The sequence below is a fragment of the Dendroctonus ponderosae genome, unplaced genomic scaffold (assembly GCF_020466585.1).
Source record: "Dendroctonus ponderosae isolate FM_Combo_2020 unplaced genomic scaffold, Dpon_F_20191213v2 Dpon_F_20191213_1, whole genome shotgun sequence".
NCBI classification, from domain to species: Eukaryota; Metazoa; Arthropoda; class Insecta; order Coleoptera; family Curculionidae; genus Dendroctonus; species Dendroctonus ponderosae.
This window is the reverse complement of record NW_026017110.1, coordinates 32,888,596-32,909,021: the sequence shown is the minus strand read 5'-3', so window position 1 is coordinate 32,909,021 and position 20,426 is coordinate 32,888,596. Positions and strand designations below refer to the sequence as shown.

Below are 20,426 nucleotides of genomic sequence, written 5' to 3'. Positions count from 1 at the left end.
AATGGGTTCTTTTAATAAAAGTCCTTTTTGAGGGGAGAAAATAAACTGTATTCTTCCGGAATCCATGCGTTCACCCTTTTCCTGTCCTAACCTCACATCCTCCCCTAGCATGGCAACCCGTCACTTCCATCGCATTGTTGCCAAGTTACTTACCAACAGAACACCTTGCACTTGTTTTCTGCTTCTTTCATTGCAGTTATTATTTGTTTGTTTTTCTCTTCAATGTCCTTCATTTCCCCTTCATTTGTCAGCATTGCTGATAGACAGGAATTAAGGAGTTGTGCGTATTGGTCTGCGCTTTGTGTTGTTAATAATTTTCTAGACGCTGTTTTTCTTATTAGTTTTGACCTCGCCTCTCTCGTATTTATGAAATTTGAAAAATTGTTAAGAACAGTTACGTCTTGCACTACGGTTTTCATGTTTAAAATTATCAGATCGATTTGGTTTTTTGTAACTTCACCTGGGCTAGCGCAAGTCCATTTTCTCTAGGGGGTCATTTTGTAAAAGCTGTTTATTGCATAAAAGTTTGTTTGGTGTAGGAAGTCAAGCAATACTTGTCCTCTGTCATTTCTTGTCCCCAACCAGGGTTACCAGGGGTGGCTGGTGCATATGAGCTGCAGAGCTGCAGAACTGACAAAAAATATTGATAACATACAATCCAACTACTCAAAACCAGGACTGAGGTAAATAAATTTTTCGTAAGATACGAGTATAACATAATATGATACATCAGGCGCCAAACACACTGTTTTCAGTAAATCAGTGGAACTATGGACTAATATTCGCTTCCTTAGCTTTACGCACAGAAACAGGATTTGCCTGGGCCGCTTGAAGTCTGGTGGAGCTCTGCTTTAAACACCCACGCCGGCCATCGTCATTCTGTGCAACAAGGGCAAAATCCCGAATTTCAAGCGGGGCGTTGAGCTGCATGTAGTGCAGTACGCTGATAAAACCCACAACTTTCAGTTTTACTTAAAAATTAAGTTTGTCAGTTTCAGCACCACGAAACCAAATGAGTTTTCGATTTGATTAACGTAAAAAGATTTTTCAAGTATAGTTACGAATTGAATTGAAGAAAGTGGGTTGACTATTGCCAGATATTACTATAGAAACAAGTGGAGTTAGTAGAGGAAAAACGCATAAACGCCAATTTTCAAAAGAAATTTATAACAAAAATAAGTGGATTTCTGGTTACAATAAGAAAAATGATTTATTGTGTTTTCCCTGTCTACTATTTAGCATCGATAAAGCATGGACAGAGGTAGGGGTAACTGATTTGGTGCATCTAAGTAAAAAAATGAAAAAGCATTAAAACTCAAAAAGTCATCTTCACAATACCATGGAATTGGTCTTACTTTGGACAGTTGATATTAGATCTCAATTAAATGCCGCTTAATGGAAGAATTTACAGCACCATAACGAGAACGTGACAAAAAAATAGGTAGGCATGTCCAATCAAAATTATAAACTGCCTTAAATTTTGTGGAGCACTACGAGGTCATAACATAAATATAAAAAAAAATGCTAGAAATTGTTGTAACAACTCCAATGACCACAGCAGAAGCCGAGCGTTGCTTCTCAACCTTTAAACGGATTAAGACCTTCCGCCGCAACTCTATGACCGAAGATCGCTTACCAGCTCTATCGATCATTTCTATCGAAAAGACGTTTATTTTTTATATCGACAAGTTTAATGAGATGGTTATCGACAAATTTGCAACTATAAAGGATCGAAGAATTGAACAGATGTAAAAAATAGATTAATTTAGTCTTTACTGCTGCATAATATTTTAAAAATATATTAGGTATTCGAAAACGATTTGAAATTTTAGTGAACGTCTTTTGCAGAACACTCGGTACATCAGTCTACGAGCCGCCACTGTCCCCAACCGATGGCTTCCCAGTGATGTTTTACTGTCGTCTTGTTTGTGGCCCAATTTGGCGTTAAAATCTCCCATAATCAAAGTGTAATGGGAAAGTGTCTGTCGTCAAGCTGTGTTGATGTCGTCGTAGAAGCTTTCAATATCTTCGTCCTTTTGCGTCGAGGTGGAGGCATAGGTTTGTATAATTTTCAATGTATATCTACTGTTTAATCTAATTGTAAGGTATGCTACTCTGGGACTTACGCTTTGGATCTGTAAGGCTACGCGCACATGTGATTTGTGTATTAGGAAGCCCACTCCTCCTTGGTTTATATTGTCTGTACCCACATAATATAGTAGGTGACCTGATTGAAGTCTTAGTTCTTTCTCGTTTTCGTCGTTTATGCTCACTGGTTCCCAGTATGTCCCACCTTAAGAACTTGAGCTCCTCCTCCAATTGCTGAAGTTTATATGTTGTCGATAGAGTTCTAACATTGTAAGTGATAATTTGCTGCGTTCGTTTGCTGTGGTAGCGCGATCCACTCCGGGGATTCTTAGCACCTTCCACCCGTGCTCTTGTCCTATCGCTACCTTGATTGGGGAGACACGCGTCACCGGAGACTGAAGGCCTGGCGCCTTCTGTACTCATATCATATCATAAACGGGGCTTTTTACCGTTTAGCCTAACACGCTGGCCATTGCGTGTTGTTAGGGGGTCTATGGAGAGTAGCATTTCCTCAGCTCTAGTTCTAACGGTTATTCCGCCGTGAGTCGGACGCCAGAGCTTCGTTGGTTGCCCAGCAGGGTGCACCGGGTGTCAAGGGTGTCAAGGGTTTGGCACTAGCTCGAGCAGGGGAGGTTGAATTTGGACCTTCTTAATCATCACCCCCTTACACCCCTCGTTTTGGCTGTTTGTTCCTTTTTTCTGATTTTCTTCGTTGGTTGCGTTTGGTTAGTGTTCATACAGTTCTACAGATAGGGGCGTACCTTGGTGCGTGTGGTCAGTTTGGGGCAAAACTTGATCACTCACACTGGGGTTGGAAAGAATGCTTCTGTTCAGAATTATGGAGGTGGTAAAAGTCCACCAAGTGTGAGTGCAAAGTAATCTTCAATTACTTTGCGCTCATTGTGTCAGCCATATAGATTGCTGACCCTGTCTCATTGTTTTTTTTAATGAATAATTTTTGGTGAATTGTCTGGTGCAAGACTGGGACATGTTTTTTTCTGCCCATTGATTTTTTTTTCTTTTTTAACTTGATCGTTTCTGAATTTTGGCGGTGTCGTTTATTTGTCTTTCGTATCTTCAAGTTCGCTTTGGTTCAAGAGTGTATCGGTTTTCAGGTTGCAGTTGTTGGTGGTGATTTTCTAGGGACGTCAAGATGTTTTTGGTTGATTTCTGCTACCTGGTTTTTGGTTATTCGCTTCCTGTCTGGGGTTAACTTACCATGTGATTGGAATTTTTAGGTGTTACCCAGCAGGAAGTGTGAATGCTTTTGGTATGAGAGTGGAAATCGTTTGGCCTGCTTTTTGATGCCCTGGTGTTGACCTTTTCAGGACCTAGATTTATGTTTTCGCATTAACGCTAATGGTTGAGGTTCGTTGTTGGTGTTGCGGGTTAGGATCTGTTTGCCTTTTGGAATGTTGCGAAGTACTTAGGGCCTTTTAGGGTCTGGTCCATGACAAGGACATTCTGAGTGGCTTGGTATAGTTTCAAATATGGGAGACGAAAAGCAGGCGGAACAGCATTCTTTCAGAATGTTGTTTCGTTTCGTGCTGGCTTGATGAGCATGGCGTGGTGCCTCCCACAACATTAACACTGTCCCTTTTATATGCATTAGTTCTTTTCTATTAAACTTTTCTTAATTATATTATTTTATTATTAATCTATCAAAATTCCTTGATGTAATATGTTTCCGATTTGCGGCAGGCATAGCAATTCAGAATACGTTATCTCAGTAATCATAATTTTTTGTAGCATTTTAGGTTCTGTAAGTTTGATGTCCATAGTGTGGCTGATTGCCGAAAAACTTTATATGGAAGTTTTCCTCTTGTCGAAAAAGAAGGGGGATATGTAACTGTTAAAAATGGAATTTTTAGCTAGCTAGCTACCAATATATGTAGTTATAAGTTATAATTGTAGTAAGTTGCTTAGGACATTTTACAACTGGAAAGTATTCGTACGAAAAAGTGATTTTTGCTACTGTTTATGTTTGATTGAAAAAAAAACAGCTGCCTTGGAAGAAAAAATAATCCAGATGTGTTGCCCAACGAAAATGTAGGATACGTTTCTAGTTTCCAACCAGGTCCATCTGCCTGCCTACTCCCTATTTAAATGGTTTTTAAAAAGAGCTGAAATGAAGCCAGAAGTTCGTTGTTATAACATTAAAAGGCATAATATGTTTTTTAAGCTGCTGTTTTTAGGTCCGAGTAGAAGTTATTTCTGCATAGTGCACAAGAATTTGGTGATGGTTCAAAACTTATTCAAGAAATTTGAGCAAAGCACATTTATGGAAGCTGTGTTAGTGAGTCAGTTCAAACTGATGTACCTAGCTGAAGAATATTCAAGTCGTGTTTGTCAGAATTCAGATTTTTACAATTCAGTAATGTACACCTTCCAAGAAAAACTTGAAGTGATGGATGTAAAGCTTTATAAGCCCTGAGCTATAATCAACGTAAAAACAACGGCTTTAAATGACGTAATTCACCAAATATGCCGCGATGTTGGGGAACTTATAAATATCAAGCCGTTTTGACTAAGGGAGATCATACTGGGTGTTTTTTTTTAGTGCGAGAGAGTTCGTTATTTCCGTTGGTGTTGAACTTTCGAAAAATAGTTTCATATAAAAGTTGTTGACGCACAAAGTGCGCACATTTATAAAAAATTTCTAATATGATACAAAGTGTCTCAGAACAGCGAGGCAAGATCAAAGTGTATTTTTTTAAATAGAACTACCCATTTTTCATTAGCTAATGGAATGCAGCCTGAAACGCTGCATATGTACCGTAAATCGTTTTTTTTTACTTGCGACGTTGGCAGATTATCGCCACATGGTATCTAAACAATAATTGTAAAAGCAAAAAAAGCAGCTAAAGATACAAAAAACACATCTTTCCAATCAACACAGATCCGTTAAGAATTCTATTGAACCAAAATATTGATGCATTGTACTGGGTGTTAACAATGTGGACTTCAATCTAAAACTTTTTACCACAATATAACTTTTGTTTCTCAAATGGAAGTACCTGTATATTAATACGTCATTAGATAGACAATTTATAAAATTACAAATTTGCATTTACACTTTAAGCTGTGAAATCAACCGTTCAATAATTTTTAGATAATAATTTTAATAATTTTTTAATACTTTTTTTGGCAGCAAAAATGTTTGTAATAACAACAAACTTATCAGGTATCGAAACTTCTTATTATTATTTATAGGCTGTCCTCATTTTCTTTCGTCCATCTGTTTTGCAAATATGTTTAATTTTTAGTGTATTTTCGTATTTCTGTTATTATAAATGTTTATCATTTATGACTGTGTTTTTCTTATTTCTGCTATAATAAATATTTTGATCATTTATCATTGTGTTTTTCTTCTAATAATGTCAGTACATATACCAACATTGCCGGAGACATTAGAGGATAATATAAACCTCATAAATTGCATTCCAAGTCACTTCGAAAATCTCGGCAAGGTAGTTCACCGAAGGGCGATTTCTTTGGGTTGCGTTAGTTAAAAATAGATTCTACCTAAGTTCGGCTAACAATAAACCAGGAATCCCTAACTCTACAAAAAAGGGGTGGTTTTGGGTCTTTTCGAACGACCAAACGCAGTCAAAACCAGAATCGCATACAAGACGTTGCATGAGCTCCAAACCCATGAGTTTCTCTGCAACGGGCGAATTTTAATCTTACTCTAATACACTAGACAATTCGTTTAGCCAGAGTCGCATACCAGACGTCGTAAGAGCAGTTTCTCTTCAACGGGCGAAAGTTACTCAAATTTCATCCTTTTAAAACACTAGACAATTCGTCTAGCCATCAGTTATTTAGTAATACCGATCTACAAAAGTGTAATTGTGGTCAGTAAGACATTCGGTAACCTTGCAGTGAATAGTGAGTATTCCCAAGATATTTTGTGTTCCCAAGTGAGTGCATCCTGATAGAGCCACAGGGTGCAACGGGGTACAAGGGCCACGTGTTCCTCTACCCTTCACAACACGTGGCGCCAGCCAACCGCTGATGGAACGTTGAAGGTACCAACTAATTGTAAAGCAAATTTATACCCCCACGGGGTGCTCGGCATAGAGCAAACCAAGTTGCAATTTAGTTAAGAACTTAGATTAGACAGTATTTTCATCATTGTTAAGACCGCCAGAGAGTGATAGAGGAATGAATGACCGTGCTTGGTTAAATAGTTTTGAGTGTTGCCATTTAACATTTTTAATTACATGTGTTTAGCAGATCTCAGAGTTTTATTGTAGGAAGGATCAGCAAATCTTGAAAGGGGATCAATCAACCAAAATAATTAAACATTGATTCTCTTTCCCGCGTTGGGTTGATCTTGTTTGAAAGATCAACCGAGTGTTAGTGAACGAAATTACCTCCTCACTAAACATAATGGTTCTTCGAGCCGGATTTGACTGAATTAAGCCCTTCCTGCAGTAAACTCAGTAAATTTTACATTTACATAATTATCGTTAATTGAAATTGAACTTTTTGTGTTCCAAAACATATTATAAGCATGGAGGCCGCAGCGTGCAAAAACTCCCTCAGTTCAATTAAGAGACAAATTACCCGGATAAATAATTGGTTTTATACAAATAGGGACACTGAAGACATTTATACGTTTGAGTTAAAAAGAGATCAATTAATATCCAATTATGAAAGATACATTAACATCTTAGATGACATAACTGCATTAAACGACGATAACTTAATAGCTGAGTGTGACGCGATGTACAATAAATACTGTGAAACTCTGGTAGGGTTAAAACGTAAAATTGATAAACTCAAGGCCGCACGTGCCACAACTAAGGCGACCCCACTACAGCAAGTCAGTTCACTAGCGAAGCTTCCCGAAATCACTATAAATTCATTTTCTGGCGATTTTTCTGAATGGAGTTCGTTTTTCGAATTATTATCGAAAATCGAAAATCGAAAAAAATCGAAAACTTAATAATAAAGGATCCTGGTTTAACAGACATTCAAAAATTTTTATATTTAAAGTCATATCTCAAAGGTGAAGCCCTGGGTCTTGTAAACATCCTTCAATTAACTAACAGTAATTTTCTAATTGCTATCGATACGCTTAAAGAACGATACCAAAATCAAACTCGAATTGTCAACTCTCATTTAAAGCACTTGATCGAAGTTCCGTTGCTGGCAAAAACGAATCCTTCAGACATCAGAAAATTTGTAGTTCAAGCCAAGCAAAGTATTGAAGCAATTAAAAATCTAAATATTCCCAAACAAGACTGGGCAGATCTGATTTTGATATACATTTAAAGCCAAAAACTTGACTTTAACACAAATAGAACATTTGAAGGCGAGCGCGACCCGAAGAAGTTGCCGACTTTAGCAGAATTTTTTAAATTTTTAGACAAAAGGTGTTCTATCATAGAAACTGTTTCCGAGGGCGTTTCCAGACCAAATAACACTAGAAATGCGAGAACTGATACAAGAACTAGTCATCATATTCAAGTTAAACAAAATGAAAATTATGGTCAAGTGCGAAGTCAGACGCAAGGTTCCGGAACCAAAAGGTTTAAATGTCCTGGTTGTTGTTCATCACATTTATTATTTCAATGTGAAACCATTAAGAGAAAATCTCCCCACGAAAGATACACGTTGGTTTCTGAAAAACGACTGTGTAAAAACTGTCTTGCGCCATCCCACACAACTAATCAATGCAAGTCAGCGAAAAATTTCATGATTTGCAACAGAAGGCATCATACGTTGCTTCATTTAGATAACTTCACCCCTACCAACAACCCTAGTCAAAACAATTCAATGATGACATCAAGTTTAAGACACAACAATTATCTGCCATCCTCTTCAACCTCAACAAATGTACCAATTGATACTGAGAACTCAAATTCGACAATTCAAACATCCACTTCGACTTGTTCAGCTGTTTCTAGCAACGAAAAACAAGTTCTTTTGGCTACTGCTCTTGTTAAAGTTGTGTCCAAAAATGATGGATTTATAACCGCTAGAGCATTACTAGACAACGGCAGTCAAACTTCTTTCATAACGGAAAATCTTGCTCAGAAAATAGATGGAAAATTTGTAACTAATCAAGTGCAAATCATGGGTATTTCCTCGCAAGTTACTCAATCCCACAAATCATTTGAACTGGAATTTCATTCAGCTTTAAACACTGATATCAAATTTGCTACTTCTTGTGTCATATTGAATCGGCTTACAAGCAATCTTCCCAGAGTAACTTTAAATGTCAATAAGCTTCAGATTCCAAAATGCATACGAGCAGAGCTGGCTGATCCAACGTTTTTCGAAAGCCAACCTGTTGACCTATTGTTAGGTATGGACATTTATGGGGAACTGCTCAACGGTGGTTTTAAACAACTGGGAAAAAATCAGCCAGTGCTGATAAATACGTATCTTGGGTGGACCCTTTCGGGTGGTATACACGTTCAATCAAACCCTTCTCGTCTAACATCCAACTGCTGTAATTTGCTAACACACGTTACCATTGATCAAGAAAAGGTTGGGTTTAATAATGACCAGAAAGCAGATGACTTATTGCAAAAATTTTGGACATTGGAAGAACTTCCTGAATCGGCTTCTTTTTCAGCAGATGATGAATTAGCTGAGCAACTTTTTAAAGACAATACTTGCAGATTAAATGATGGAAGGTTTCAGGTGAAGTTACCGCTTAAATCGCCCTTAGAATCCGAAAAATTAGGAGATTCTTATCAGCAAGCAAAACGAAGATTTTTTCACTTGAGAATAAGTTCAATAAAAACCCAAAAATATTCGAACAATACAAACAATTCATACACGAATATATCAGTCTTGGCCATGCTAAGGAAGTTCCTTTTTCTCTTCAGAATAAAGCATCACAATTAAAATATTTTTTGCCCCATCATTGCGTGGTTAGGGAAGACAGCGTCACTACAAAGCTCAGAGTAGTGTTCGACGCATCAATGAACACTAGTTCAGGTTATTCATTAAATGACCTCCTGCTGAAAGGTCCTCAAGTACAGGCAGAACTTTTCGATATTCTATGTCGTTTTCGAACTTTTAAATTCGTTTTGGTAGCCGACATCGAAAAAATGTATCGCCAAGTGCGAGTTGATCCTGGTCATGTCTACTTACAGAATATTTTGTGGCGCGACTCTCCTACTGAAATCGTTAAATGCCTCGAGTTACAGACCGTTACTTACGGAACTAGTAGTGCTCCCTTTTTAGCAACTCGTTGCCTTCTAGAGTTAGCGAAAACCAATCAACAAAGTCACCCGCTAGCAGCAGAGGCCATTCTTCATCAGTGCTATGTCGATGATATAATAAGTGGTTGCAACACTTTGAATGAATTGACCAATTTACACTATGAGCTAACAAGCTTGGTGGGTTCAGCTGGAATGTCTTTACACAAATGGAGTTCAAACTCTGCACAATTTTTTAATGCAATTTCCGCTCAAACTAAGCAACCCAACTATATCATTCCTTCGTTATCTGAAAGAAGTAAAGTTCTCGGAATGGGCTAGAATCCAAACGAAGACATCTTTCAAATTTCCGTTCCTAAAATAGATCTCGTCAAAATTGAAACCAAAAGACAAGTCCTAGCAAGTATTGCCCAAATATTTGATCCAATGGGACTCATCAACCCTTACATTGTATTGGCTAAATTGATAATGCAGGAAATTTGGCTCAACAAAATCTCTTGGGACGAAAAATTAAATACGGAACTGCTGAAAAAATGGACTAAATTTACTACAGGGATTTCAAGTCTCAGCACTTTAAAGATTCCAAGGAGTTTGTTTACATTATCTGGAGACAAAATTTCCTCCATTGAGATTCACTCATTTTCGGATGCAAGCTTAAAATGTTACGGCGCGTGTGTTTATATTAGGACGATTTACCAGAACTCAACTTCTTGTCATTTAGTTGCGTCAAAAAGTAGAGTGGCACCGTTGAAACTACAAACACTTCCACGATTGGAGCTATGTGGTGCGTTAGTAATGGCAAAACTCACGAATCATCTTGTAAATACCTTCAAAAATAAGGTAACCATTCCCGCAGTTCATTTGTGGACTGACTCCGAAATAGTGTTAGCCTGGTTAAACTCTCATCCTAACCGCTGGTCGGTGTTTGTGGGTAACCGTGTTTCCCAAGTCCAATCACTAACTCAGGATTGTAAATGGCATCATGTCAAGTCCAAGGACAATCCGGCAGACCTTCTATCCAGAGGATGTATGCCTTATGATCTTACCACACTTTGGTGGCATGGGCCAACATTTTTGCAAGAACGTCACAGCAATTTTCCGCGCAAATCACATTTTAAAATATCAAATCCACCAGAAGAAAGAAAAAGTGCATTGCTGTCACAAGTAATCAACGATAACGAAGAATTTTTAGCTTCGTTAAATCGATTTTCAAACTTTCGAAGACTTCAAGGTGCAATCGCTCATTGCTTTCGCTTCGCGTTTAATGCCAGAAATCCTTGCGATAAAAGGAAAGGTGCTTTATCTGTTAATGAACTAATTCATTCAGAGCGTCAAGTCATCAAACTAATCCAACGTGTTGCCTTTTCAAACGAAATAAAGCACTTATCGGATAATAATTTAACGGCGACAAGCAAATCCCTAAAACCGCTAAGCCCCTTCGTAGACAACTTGGGCATGCTGAGAGTTGGGGGAAGATTGTCCAGAGCTAACATTAATTACAACCATAAACATCCGTTACTTTTCCCATCAAAGTCTCATTGCGTACGTCTGCTAATTAAGCGGGAACATTTACGGTTGTACCATGCTGGACCTCAAAATACGCTAGCAAATTTCAGATTGCGATATTGGCCAATCGACGGTACGAGAGAAGTGAAATCAGTCATCCGCAAGTGTATGAAGTGTTTTAGGTTTCAAGTTAAACCATTGACACAGTACATGTCGGACCTTCCAACAGAACGCGTCACCATGTCAAAACCCTTTTCTCACATTGGAGTAGACTTCGCTGGGCCTTTTCAATTAAAACCATCAAAATTGCGGTCTAGAACCATTGTAAAGGGTTACATGGCTGTCTGTGTCTGCTTCTCGACCAAAGCGGTACATTTGGAAGTCGTCTCTAGTCTGTCGACCGAAGATTTCTTACAAACTCTTCGAAAATTCATTGCTCGCAGAGGGATACCGTCAACGGTATACTCGGACAATGGGACAAACTTTCAAGGGGCCTGAAACAAACTTAGAGAGATTTACACGTTTTTTAAATCGTCCGAAACCAAAGATAAACTCAGCGATTATTTAAACTCTAACCCAGTCCACATTGGGGTGGCATTTGGGAGGCTGGTGTCAAAATTGCGAAATACCACTTAATTCGTGTAGTGGGTGATTCTATATTAATGTATGAACAGTTTGCAACAGTGTTGGCAGAGGTGGAAGCCGCTATGAATTCGCGACCTCTTTGTAAATTATCCAACGATCCTTCTGACCTTTCTCCATTAACACCGGGTCATTTTCTCATCGGTTGCCCTTTAACATCGATAATCGAAACAGATATTTCTTCAATTCCTGACACTCGGCTGAGTTCTTGGTCCAAATGTGTCCAAATCAAACAACATTTTTGGAAACGTTGGAGGCTTGAATATCTCCATACCTTACAAACTAGATCCAAGTGGACAAAAAGGGAAACAAACCTAAAAGCGAATGACCTAGTACTTCTCATGGACAATTCCTTTCCTCCCCTCCACTGGCCTATTGCGAGGGTGGTAGAGGTTATCACCGGGTCAGATGGAATGGTGAGAGCCGCCTTAGTCAAAACTAGAACTGGTCAATTTACCCGAGCAATCTCCAAGCTATGTCCATTGCCTGCTTCATAGCAATTTAGTATCTTTGCTACTTAATGATGTTCCTCATCGGGGGGGAGTATGTCGGAGACATTAGAGGATAATATAAACCTCATAAATTGCATTCCAAGTCACTTCGAAAATCTCGGCAAGGTAGTTCACCGAAGGGCGATTTCTTTGGGTTGCGTTAGTTAAAAATAGATTCTACCTAAGTTCGGCTAACAATAAACCAGGAATCCCTAACTCTACAAAAAAGGGGTGGTTTTGGGTCTTTTCGAACGACCAAACGCAGTCAAAACCAGAATCGCATACAAGACGTTGCATGAGCTCCAAACCCATGAGTTTCTCTGCAACGGGCGAATTTTAATCTTACTCTAATACACTAGACAATTCGTTTAGCCAGAGTCGCATACCAGACGTCGTAAGAGCAGTTTCTCTTCAACGGGCGAAAGTTACTCAAATTTCATCCTTTTAAAACACTAGACAATTCGTCTAGCCATCAGTTATTTAGTAATACCGATCTACAAAAGTGTAATTGTGGTCAGTAAGACATTCGGTAACCTTGCAGTGAATAGTGAGTATTCCCAAGATATTTTGTGTTCCCAAGTGAGTGCATCCTGATAGAGCCACAGGGTGCAACGGGGTACAACGACCACGTGTTCCTCTACCCTTCACAACACGTGGCGCCAGCCAACCGCTGATGGAACGTTGAAGGTACCAACTAATTGTAAAGCAAATTTATACCCCCACGGGGTGCTCGGCATAGAGCAAACCAAGTTGCAATTTAGTTAAGAACTTAGATTAGACAGTATTTTCATCATTGTTAAGACCGCCAGAAAGTGATAGAGGAATGAATGACCGTGCTTGATTAAATAGTTTTGAGTGTTGCCATTTAACATTTCTAATTACATGTGTTTAGCAGATCTCAGAGTTTTATTGTAGGAAGGATCAGCAAATCTCGAAAGGGGATCAAATTTAAACATTGATTCTCTTTCCCGCGTTGGGTTGATCTTCTTGTTTGAAAGATCAACCGAGTGTTAGTGAACGACATTACCTCCTCACTAAACAAACATGTTCCCATTTTCTTTCTAGGCCAATATCAGGTTTGTGTTTGCCAGAGTTACATGACATTAAAGGTCTCTGTTACAAGTCCAGTGATTTTGAATGTAGTTGGTACCTTGCTAGGAATAAAGCTTCGATATGATTGTAACTTCTATGAATTTCTTAAGTCCATGTCACATGCATCCGTTTATACGATGATACGAAAGTGTTTTTATTGTTGGAAAACTGTCAATTCGTCCGTCGTCCTACGAACTAACAGATCTCCAACAAAACAAACAAGTATTTTCGCATCATCGTATAAACGGATGCATGTGACATGGACTTAAGAAATTCATAGAAGTTTCAATCATATCAGAATTCATCATTCAAAATTCCCGATCCTTTTTAATTTAGGGACGTAAACAGCTGGCATGGGGCGCGCATAAGCGGTCACGGCTGTTTGCATGGAGTTGTCACTTCTTGTTAAGAGGTGTTCTGTTGGCTCGTAGCCTCATTTATTTACTACTATTGTTGTGGAATTCGTACCAACCTTTAGAAATAAAAGAGACAGACACCTAAGAATCATGTACTTGTCTTTATCTAAGTTTAGAATCTGTCCTTTATTACCTCATCCGCTGCCTCGTATTTAATTCCAAACCGTTTATATTGAAAATAAAAGTTTTAATTTTTTAAAGCGTGCTTTATTATTTCAGTTTCTGTTTAGGTAAGTTAATGTATGCACCAGTAAAATTTATACCGTTTTAACTGCTAAAGTATATTTATTTACAAAATTGAAAGTAAATGCTATTTCAAATATGTAGCTCATTTCACTTAGCACCTTATAATGAATCGTAAAATGAGTCTATGTTCCTTAAAGAGACTGAAGTAAATGCAACTTTTAAGTTCGAGTAGCGCAACGGAATCCATAGCAAATTGTGAAAAATCAAGTCCGCTTTCGCTCAAGCAAAGGGAAGTCAAAAACTAAATTTATCTAAATTCGGCAAATAGGCACCGGGTGCCCCGAATTCTACCAAAAGGCTTTTTTGTGAGTACCTTACCAACAGAGTCGAATACAAGACGTTGGAAGAGCAATTTCTCTTCAACGGGCGATATATTCAATAAACTGGGGAAAAAAATTATACAATTCGTGTAGTTTTCCCAGTCAAAATGATCCGAACGTATAATTTTGCGTAACCGTGACATCAGCGGCATACAAATCGTATGAACATTATACCAAAATAAAGGGCGAATCAGTGCAGTGACAATAGCAAGTGTCGGGGTGTTAACCGAGCTGGGATGTACCTAGGATATATACATGTAAGTTTATTTGTGCACATCACCGTAATAGAGCGAAACCGTGCGGCCCTGATCAATTTTGTGTACTCTTCTATGATTTCATGACAACTATCGTGAACTGAATCAATTGCCCTTAAATGGTGCGCCTGCACACTGTTAGCTATTCAGGTGCAAGACAGATATGGTATATCCCAAGCCCGCTTTCTGCAATAGCATACCCACTATCCGCGAAATCACTACCATTGAAACTCCTTACACTGTGCCTTGGACCTCCTCCCTCCGTATAGGTTCGAAAAAAGACCTTAACCTAATGAACTATGACAAAACTCTTCCCTGCTCTGTCCTTAATTGATACATTAACTTAATCTAATCTTATTCTGGTTTGAAACATTCAGGGACATTTCTTCTGTCCGCATTCCCAACTCCGCCCATTCATTTAATTTATTAATGTCCTCAATGTAGTGGTTCCCGTCCTTGTCTCGTAATGTTATCGTGTACTGCGTGTATTGGTTCCGTATGTAGTCCCTTGCTTGTAGTCTGTCGGTTTCTGTGCAGTCGTGTTTAATGTGGTCTGTTTCGTCCCCCGTTCCGCATGCACACGTCGCGCTGTTAGTAAGATTAAATCTATGTAAGTAGTGGTTCATGTTGCCGTGTCCTGTCGGTAGTTGTATCCCTTTAAATGTCGTCGGTATTGGCTCTGAGCCCACAGTCGTATATATCGTAAAGTAGACGTCCTTTGTCGGTGGTGTTCCAGTATTTTTGCCAGTTAGTCATTGTCATGTACCCCTTATTTTTGTCCATTCTTTGTTAGTTTTGTTGTCGTCTCGTGAATTGTCATCTGTCACGTTTGGTAGATTGGCGCTCTCGTTTGCCAGCTTATGAACCGCGGCGTTGTTTGTTCGTCTTGTCATGTCCTTTCTCCCATTTTACGTATGTCGTCCATCCTTTCTTGTGTCGTTCTATATGTTTTTGTAGATCGGTGATTGTCTTTGTTATCATCTTCCCTTTGTTGACCATTTCCGCCGTTTTCCGTCTGTTCGTTATTATCGTGATGTTGCCGTTTTGTTTCATGTTGGTCATTTGTATCGTTTTAATGGCGGTGTATGTCTCAGCTGTATGTATTTTGGTGTTGTCTGTTATTCGGATTTTATAATCGTCCGCGTCTTCGTAATGTATGCCGATCGCCGCTTTGCCATCGGTCTTCAGCGTAGAGTCTATATGTATCCGTTTCCCGTTCCGTTGCCGCGTGTGTTTGTTTGTTGTTTGTAAGTGTTCGATGTTGGAATGCGGCCTGTCTTTGTGTTTTGCCTTTGGTTCCCTTACGTCAGTTATAGTCCTGTAAAGGTTGTGTCTTGCTGTCGCCTCAATCCATCAGGGCGGTGTACCGGCCAGCACTTGCAGTGCGGCTGTTGGTGTTGTTTGGTACGACCTGGTGGATATTCGGAGGCTTCTCCTCATTGCCGCGTCCAGTTCTTGTTTTTGTCTTGTCTCGTTTGCTTTTTCGCCCCATATCTCGACGCCATAAAGGGCTGCCGGTTTTAGGGCTCTTTGCAGTATTCTAAGTAATGTCATTTGGTTAGTCCCCCATAGTCTAAATTTATGACCAAGTTTTACCGCTGCCTCGTCCACCTTGTGTCGGGTCTCGCGTAAGTGTTGTATAAAATTTAGTTGATTATCAATTGTAATACCTAAGTATTTAATAGTATCTTGTTGTTATTGTGATGTCTATTTTTAGTGTCGGTGGCCGTATCTTCGTTCCCAGGAGCATGGTCTCTCTCTTTTTTGTATTGTATGTCATCCCGCTCCTTAGTGCCCATCTCCTACATGCGTCCCATATGTGTGTCTATTTGCATTATATTTTCTTTGAGGATTTCCCGGTAATAATTACCACCTGGTCGTCCACAGAGGCTTATGTGTCTAGTAGTTCGTCCACGTACTGTATGTCTATGTCTCTTACCTGTTTGTTCCTCCAGTCTGGTGCTCTCTCGTCAGTGGTGCGGAACCACCCTTCCATCACGAGCAGCCAGAGTGTTGGTCCCATGCTGGATCCTTGGGGGCAGCCCATTGGCATGTCGTATGTTCCGTCGTTCGTCTGTATTTTCATGCCTGTCAGAAAGTTCCCTATCAGTCTGGCTAAGCTTGTCGTTATGTTTGTTCTTCCAAGTTCGTACATAATGTAAGGCTTCCAAGCCGAGTTAAACGCGTTTTGTAGGTCCAGTGTCACGAAATGTTGGTGTAGTCCTTTATTCTTGTTTGCCCTAATTGTATTTACAAGTCTTTGTATTGTGTCGGTCGTACTTCTTCCTTCCCGGAATCCGTACTGTCAGTTGTCCAGATTGTCCTCCGTTTCCAGTAGGTATTGTAGTCGTCTGTTAATTAGTTTGTCCAATATTTTCCCTAGCGTCGGCTGTATGCAGATAGGCCCCGGGCTGCCGTCCTTCTTAAGTATCCAGACGAGTCGACATCGCTTCCAGGAGATGGGAAAGGTGTGCTCGTCCAGACACCTGTTGTACAGTCGCGTTATGTTGTCCTCCAGTKTGTTGAGTATTGTTTAAAGGCCTGATTAAGTATCTTGTCAACTCCTGTCGCTTTGTTTTTGTGTAGTCCGTCCACGATGTTACGTATTTCCGTTATTGTTATTTATGGTTCTTTGTCCCGTTTTTATTCGTGTCTCATCTTCCTAATTTCTCTCATGTGCCCGTTATCGTCTTCCGGTCGGTCTTGTGGGAAGCATTGGTGTATCAAATAGTGCTGCTTGTCCTTCTCTGTCTCCGTGTATGTTCCGTCTGCTTTCTGTATGGTTTTGTTCATGTCCGTGTGTCTCTTGCCCGGTAATAGATTCCAGGATTTGTGCCATGAGGCATTGTTCAGTATGTCCGTTGTGTTTTGGTCCTATGTTTGTTACTTTGCTTTGATAATATGTCTTTTATATTGTAGTCGATGCGATGTGTACTGTTATTTCTTCTCGTCTTTTTCGTCGTCGTTTATAGTTGTCTGTATCTCTCGTCTTTCTCTTTGTATTTGATTATTTTCTCCTTTTATAACGTCTCGTTCCACCATCCTGTTTCGTCTCCCTCCCTCAGCGTCTTTGTCTTTATGTGTTTTTTGCATGCTTTCGTGAATATGCCGTCCAAAGTCCTGGCAGCGTCGTTCAGTGTCTGGTCCCAGTCCATGTTTTGGGTTTGTGTCCTTGTGTATTCTTCAAAGTATGTCCAGTTTGTATTTATGAAGTCATACGTTGTGTTAGTGCGTTCGATTTTCGTATGTTCTATGCCCATTTCGTATGTTATGTATTTGCGTGCCGAGAGCGTCTCGTCGGTGTTGACCGTCCAATTGCATGTTCGTATGTTTTTTGTTAGTGTCATGTCTATGTAGCTGTTACCCATTGGTCCTAGAAATGTGGCCGGTTCGTGTTTCTTGTTTTCCAATGTGTGTCCGTTGCTTATAGTCCATGTGATTAGGTCCTCTCTTCGTTTGTCGTTGGTATGTCCTCCCCAAATGTCGTTATGTGCGTTAAAGTCCCCACCTATGAGGTGTTGTCTAATTTGTATAGTTTGTCTACGTTGTTTCCTGTCGTATTCCTCCAGTCTTGTGTTCTAGTTTCCTCCTGGTTCGGAGTTTAGGTCTTGGATTGTTGTCCGTTGTTGATTTTGTAGGTACTGTTAGTCGGTTTGTGTTTTGTGTAGGGTTCCTGTATTATTACAATGTCAATGTTATGGTCTGTTTTGTATTTGTCTAGTAGTGCTGTCGCTACCTTCCCCCTATCTGCGTTAAATGGTAGTATCGTCATGTCTGTGTGTTATTGTTGTTTCCGTAATTGACGTTGTTCTGTTGAAATTGTCGTGTTTTTCTTAAATAAACGGGGCAGAGTTTCTATCACGCCGTCTGATGCCTCATGTCCCTGGGTATTCCTTGCATCGCGCAATTGGCGCCATCCGGATCGTCCGACTTACACATTCGACCTTCATGAGGCCCTCCGCACACATGACACCTCTCCTGACTTGTAAAGTATTTCTGCGTGTGTCCATATTTGTGACACTTGAAACCAGAGTGCCAGATTGACCTCTTCCTTCATGTACACCTCGCTGAGGTCAATGAACACTCTTTATTTTTTTATCAGAGTTCTGAACGGTTCAGGTGTTGCCTCCATAGTATTGTTTTCTTTCGTCTGGTTAATATATGTTGTCCTTTTCACCACTTTAAGTTTGTCTTTTAAGTCCTTTTATTATTACTTTTGTAATTCTCTGTTTTCCATCATTAGTGAGTCCATTAGTTCTTTGTCTGTGTACCCCTTCATTATTCCTGTTATTATAAGTTTTGGGTTTGTCCATTGCATTAGTTTAATTTGTATCTCCGGTCGCGCCCGTATTTTGTTGTCTATTATTTTCCTCTGTTCTGGGTTCTTATAGTTTATAGCCAGCTGTCCGTGATTGGTTCTGGCAAAACCTCTAATTCCTCCCGTCTTCAGGGCTTCTTCTTGTGCTGTCTCTTTAATTAATCTGATCATGTCAGTATGTCTTTGTCCCTCCGGTATCTGTATCAATGTTACCAGCCTGTCTTTTCTTTCCGGTGTATTTCAGCCGTTTGTGGTCGTATCTCCTTGACTGCTTACTTGTCCTGTTACATCCGCGTATGTCTTCTTGTTTCTATCCTGTCTTGTACTTCTCCTTTGTGTTCTCCATTCCTCTTCTGTTTCTGTGTCTGTTTGTGTTTGTGTTGGTGTCTGTCTTGAAACTGTGCGCCCTGCTGCTGGTGCGGTTGTCTGTCGTGTTCCACTATTGTCCTCTGTTATGTTATTGGGAGCGTTCCTTCTTTGTTCAGGTTGTTTTCCTGTTCTTAGTTCTTTGATCTCTTTGTTCATGTTTTGTAGCTCTCTCTTCAGTTCTTCCAGTTGTCTGTTTATTTTCTCCAGTGTTGTGTTTGCGTTTGTGTTGTCGACGTTCCTTGTTTCTCCAGTGTTATCCCCTATTACTTGTAGTAGTATGTTTGTCATCAAGATAACGGTTGTAATGACCGTGTCTCTGGCCTCTCTGTTGAATTGCATTTTTCCCGTCGTGTACCTGCTTACAGCTCTTAATATATATTTTTTACATCCCAGTACTTGTCCGATTTTGTCCGTTTCTTTCCTTGCGTGTCCTGATTGTTCTTGTCCTGTTCCAGATTCGTAGGCTGTCCCTGAGTCCATTATTTCTTCGTTTCTTGCTTTTTCGGTTCGTAGTCGTGTTGTCATGGGTAATTTTGTCATTGACTAGTTTTAAAGTGAAAGTTCCCGGCTATAAGACGGTTTCTTTCTTTTTTCGCCTATTTGCTGTTCATCTGATGAGCTAGGGGAGTAGAGGCGATGCCGCTGACCACTTTTTACTTCGACGACACGGTGGTCCGACGCACCGTTTGTCTGTTATTAAGTAAAATAGTTTTTGTCAAAGAAAGTTTGTTGGGGCTATGCCGCCGAACACTTTCGCTTTGACCGACACCTTGTTCCAACGCACCGTTTGTCCGTTATGATTGTCTGAAGTTTTGTCGCACTGGGTCGTAACAGTGGATATTTTCCGCTACCTGGGAAGCGCCTCCCTCTCTCAACTTTCTTTCAAGAGGACCGCTTCGGCCGACGTCATAAAACTCCGTCTCCTTCTCTCGGCTGTTCTACTCCCTAGTCGTAAAGAATAGGTACGCAGGTGATTCCGCACTATACAGAGTTCATACTTTGATTGATAAACATCGTGCTACGCATCGCGCTCTGCAGAGCTACAGTGTTGGAAGTTAAAGTGAAAGCTGTTACAAGGGTTTACCATTCTTGGTTTGCATAAAATTCCTGTATTACGCTGCTATTGGTGTGCTTTTCAGCACGTTCATACAGCTAGTGCTGAAACTTTTCAAGTTCTTCTTTTGTATTGTGTGTGTTGCAGGACATGGAGGAGTCCAAAGCAGTGCTCCCAGAGGAGGTGCTGAGGCGCTTTGAGGCGCTCGAGGTGAAACTCGAGTAAACGATGCTGGAAGTCGCATTTTGGAAAGACCGGGCGGTGAAAGCGGAAACGCTGCTAGCCGCCAAGAACACTAAAATGCAGGATGTGGCTGCGTAGTAAAAAATGGAGAAGAGCGCAGCCTCCACCAGCAGTGACAGAGACTCAGTTGAGGGACCCGCTGAGGCGGCAGCTCCCTCAATTGCCTCCAAGGAGGGCAGGAGCCCGGTGACGGACTCCTCAGA

At 40.1% G+C, this 20,426-nt stretch overlaps 1 protein-coding gene and 1 long non-coding RNA gene across 6 annotated transcripts in view; both read left to right on the top strand.

Annotated features, from left to right (window-relative positions):
• Window positions 1-20,426, top strand: part of LOC109541915 (leucine-rich repeat serine/threonine-protein kinase 1) — a 444,231-nt gene that overhangs the window by 97,604 nt on the left and 326,201 nt on the right. The gene's annotated exons all lie outside the window — the stretch shown is intronic.
• On the top strand, window positions 8-4,676 carry LOC125505895. The gene is made up of 3 exons (XR_007282534.1): window positions 8-683; window positions 1,849-4,228; window positions 4,284-4,676. It is a non-coding gene; the product is annotated as an uncharacterized LOC125505895 (long non-coding RNA).